The sequence below is a fragment of the Carlito syrichta genome, unplaced genomic scaffold (assembly GCF_000164805.1).
Source record: "Carlito syrichta isolate Samal-C Ts95f unplaced genomic scaffold, Tarsius_syrichta-2.0.1 Scaffold316480, whole genome shotgun sequence".
Lineage (NCBI taxonomy): Eukaryota > Metazoa > Chordata > Mammalia > Primates > Tarsiidae > Carlito > Carlito syrichta.
This window is the reverse complement of record NW_007260576.1, coordinates 323,071-327,965: the sequence shown is the minus strand read 5'-3', so window position 1 is coordinate 327,965 and position 4,895 is coordinate 323,071.

The following is a 4,895-nucleotide window of genomic DNA, read 5'->3' as shown; positions in this document are numbered from 1 at the left end:
TATAGTGAGTAAATATTAAAAATAATTGTTATAATACATATATAATTACTGCATGCAACAAATAACAACTTTTTTAAGAATTTAAACTTTAAGTTTTAATTTCAAGCATATTCAAATTGAGTATATTTCCCCATTTTACAACCTTAAAATCTTAGTAAGGGCTTCATTTTAGAAATAAACTGAGACCAAAAGGGCTACATGATTTTCCCAATTTCACACAGTTAAGAATTATCAAGGGTGAAAATACAGTTTTTAAAAAAAATTTTATTGCTACATGATGATAAAACTTTTCAAATGAACTCTCTAAAGTAAAAAAAAAAAAGTGAAGCTATATGATTATAGGGCAATTTATACACAGTTGAAAATGTATTCAATTACTTTATACGTACATTTGACCAATAAATTTTGAATCCCCACTTCAGGATAGTTCTCTTTAAGACCTTGGACAACCCAGTTCATCCTGTCTTTGTCCAGGTGAACCCTGCCAGAAGGGCGGGGGGAAACATGGACTGCCACCATTTTCTCTTGTCCTGGGACTGGACAAAGACCTGCTTTATCTCACCCAATTCTGAGCTGCCTGCGTCTTGAGTAGCTACTTCCTAAGGGGTGCGGAGATCACCTAAGAGTGGTGATCTCTGCACCCCTTTGAAATCAGTCATCATTTTCCCAGAGTGGATACTCCAAGTGCACGATATACAAGAGACAGAAACCTGCCACCACAGTGGACAAAACACAAATGCAAGCAAATGGAGTGGGAGGCCTAGCTGCTTTTCCAGGAAAATTCTGCTGGAGTGAACTGAATGCCGACAGTGAGGGCTGCAGAGGGAATGCAGGGAGGGAGCCTGAGGCAGACAACTAAGTAAGCAGTGAGGAGAACCCACCTCGAGCATCGATAGGGCTCCAGAACCTTGTCACCAGATCCCAAGATCCAGAGATTGGTAAGTGCTGGGAAAGGGGCAATAGCTCCCAGCAGAGAAGCTGAGCAGATTCTCAAATGTCTAGACAAAGAAGTGCTCCGGGGTGGCCTCTGTGGAACAGCAAAAATGCATCTTGAGACCAGGTGCTGATCTCTGCATTGCATTGGGGCTGTACTTTGTGACCTCAGAAAATAATGCCCCAAGTGCACTAAGCCCTGGCAGATAAAGGCAGATGCAGAATTCTAGATGATCCACCTTCCACCCTGAGCCAGAGGCTGGGCAATAGACACAGATGGCAGAACTGCCGAGAAGGAGGCTGGTGGAGGTATTGGTTTGTTTGTTTAGTTATCTCATTTGGTTGCTTTGTCTGTTGATTGGTTTTCTCTTTTCTTTCCTTCTTCTATTTTTCTTTGTTCCTTCCTTTTATTGTATGTGTTTTTTTCTTTCTATTTCTATTTTTCTTTCTACTTTTGCTTTCTCCTTCTTTCTCTTTTTTCCCTCCTTTTCCCTCTTATGCCCTGTCTCAGTGTCAGGGTCTACGCAAGCATACCCCCTGTAAGATCATATTGTGTAGAGACAGAAGATAAGTCCTGGCTGACTCATTTACCAGTTAGCAAACATTATGACCTGTGAATAGATTCTGAATCCTTGCAACCCCCCTCATCCTCTAGTAAGTGTTCAAAATTTTAAAGAAAGCACAATACCCCACCCCCAGCCCTACTTCAGAACTGAACAAATCTGGAACCCTGACTTAAGGAAGTACAAAAGGTAGACAAATATCAGAATTGACTGTTTCTCATTTTCTACTGAGCAACAGAATTAAAGAGAAATATAGGAGAACTGCTACAAATGCAGAAAAACCAGTGAAGAACTGCTTGTAACCAGAGCCCCAGCAGAGTCAGTGCTAGAAAGAAAAGCTACTTGGCACAAACAATGGTTATCTCTGAGAACAACAATACCCAGAAGGTACTAACAGAGATCAGAGAATCATTGACTAGAATGAATAAAAATCAAGAAATGCAAGGGCTAGAATGAAATGAAATTGCAATAGAGCTGGACAAACTCAAGAAAGCATACTTCTAAATAACAGAAATAAAGAACTCCAGTCAATAAATAAATGACAAACTGACACACATGGGAAGCAGAATTGACTAAGCAGGAGAAAGAATCTCAGAGCTGAAAGACCAAAATATGTAATTAATCCAATCTATTAAAAAATATTTTTTAAAAAACCTTAAGAATGGAGAAGAAATATCTTCTTAAGAAGAGATGGGTGGTTTTATCAAGAAATCAAACCTCTGATCAGAATACCTGAAAAAGAAAGAGAAACAGGAAATACCCTAGAACAAACATTCCATGTAGACCTTCAAGAAATTCCTTCATCTGACCAGAGAGACAACTATAAAAGCACAAGAGATTCAGGGACCCCTGCAAGCAATTTTATGAGAAGACCAATCCTTAGAAACATAGTAATTAACCTACACAAAATAAGTATAAAAGAAAAAATCCTAAAGGCATCAAGGCAAGAAGGTCAGACTACCAAATGGGGACGATCAATCAGAATTACTGCAAATTTATCTGCAGAAACACTACAAGCCACAAGGAATTGGACACCAATCTTTAATGTTCTCAGAGATAAATAATTTCAGCCAAGAATTTCCTACCCAACCAGGCTAAGCTTCATCAGTGAGGGAGAATTAAAATCCTTCCCAGACACCCAATCACTAGGAGAATATACTGCTTCAACACTAGCTCTACAGGAGATGCTTAAAAAGGTGTTGTGAACAGAAGAAAAAAGAAACAAAAGAAAGACCATATACTTTACAAGATCACAAACACAGAAGTAGCAGAACACACAGCATAACCATAAAAATGAAAATGCACACTTATATGAACACAAAAGTTAAACAAAAACAAAACAAAATGACCTTATGACAGGAACAAACTCTCACATTTCAATAATCAGCCTGAATATGAATGGACTAAATGCATGCCTGATAAGTCATAGAATGTCAAACTGGATAAAAACACAGGACCCAGTAATCTGCTGTCTCCAGGAAATTCATCTCACCACAAAGGATGCTCACAGACTCAAAATTAGAGGGTGGAAAACAAATTTGTAGGTGAACGTATTAGAGAAGAAGGCAGGAGTCATGATCTTAATACCAGACAAAACAACCTTTAAGCTATCAAAAATTTTAAAAAGATAAAGAAGGACACTACATATCGATAAAAGTTTTGATCCATCAACAAGAACTATACATCCTAAATAAATACACACCCAACACAGGAGTACCAGCTTTTATAAAGCAGCTGCTAAATAAACTAAAATAATATATTGACTCTAACAATACCATAACAGCAGTTTTAAATACCCCACTAACAACCCTAGGTAACTCATCAAGGCAAATATTCAACCAAGAGATTCAGAACATCAACTTAACACTTGACCAAATGGATTTAGTAGATACCCACAGAACACTCCACCCAACAACCACAGAATATATACATTCTACTCATTACCACATGGAACGTACTCCAAAATCTACCACATCCTTGGCCATAAATCAAGCATAAACAAAATTCACAAGATTGAAATACTGCCATGCACCTTCTCAGACAAAAGTGGAATAAAAAAAAATCACCACCAACAAAATTCCCCCCAAAGCCACAAAGATATGAACACCAAACAGCATGATATTGAATAACTCCTGAGTCAACACAGAAATCAAGACAGAAAACATTCCTGGAAACAAATGAAACTGCCAGGTGAGGGGGGTATGTCATCAACAAGAGTACCTGCATAATGAACATTTGTATACCTAACCCTTAATTGTACCCTACATATGTAAAATAAAAAAAAAATTTAGAAAAGAAAATGAAGAAACATCTTACCAAAACCTCTGGATGCCATAAAATCTATACTAAGAGGGGAACTTATCTCTGTTAACACACATCAAGAAAATAAAAAGAGAATATGTTAACAGCATAACCAATCACCTAAGGGAAATGGAAAGGCAAGACCACTAAAGCCCTTACTTCTGCAGAAGAATCCAGATCACCAAAGTCAAAGACCTGGACATAGAAGACAAAAATACTATAGAAATTATCAACAAAAAAAGAAGATTGATGGACCCCTAGCTACAATGACCAAGAAAAAGAGAAAAAGCCCAAATAAACACAATCAGATTCCAAAGGAATACAAATGATGATCAGAGATTACTATGCACAACTGTACAGAAACAAATTTGATAACCTAAATAAAATAGAGGACTTTCTAACATCACACGATTGAAACAAGAAGAAATTGAGATCCTAAATAGACAAATAACAATCCAGGAAATTGACTCTGTCATAAGAAAACTACCTACAGAAAAAAACCCTGGACCAGATGGACTTACAGTGGAATTCTACAAAACATATAAGAAGGCACTAAAACAAATCTTATTGAAAGTATTTCAGGCATTTGGGAAAGATAGAACACTTCCCAAATCATTTTGCAAAGCTAATAGTGCACTGATATCCAAAAATCCAACTAAGAAAGAGAACTACAGACGAAAATCCCTGATGAACATAGATGCAAAACTACTCAACAAGATTCTAATAAATCGGATTCATCAACACATCTCAAAAATCACTCACCATGACCAAGTAAGCTTCATCCCCAGGATGCAGGTCTGGCTCAACATTTGCAAGACCATAAATACAATTAAATATATCAACAAATGTAAAAATTAGAACCACATGATTATATAATCAGATGCAGAAAAAACTGTTGATAAAATCCAGCATCCTTTCTTGATGAAAAACCCTTGAACACCTAGGGATATAAGGAACATAACTCAAAGTAGTAAGAGCCATCTAAGATAAACTCACAGCCAACATATTGCCAAACAGATGGAAGCTGGAAGTGTTACCCCTAAAACTGGAACAAGACAATGCTGTCCACTCTTACCCCACCTGCTCAACATAGTCCTG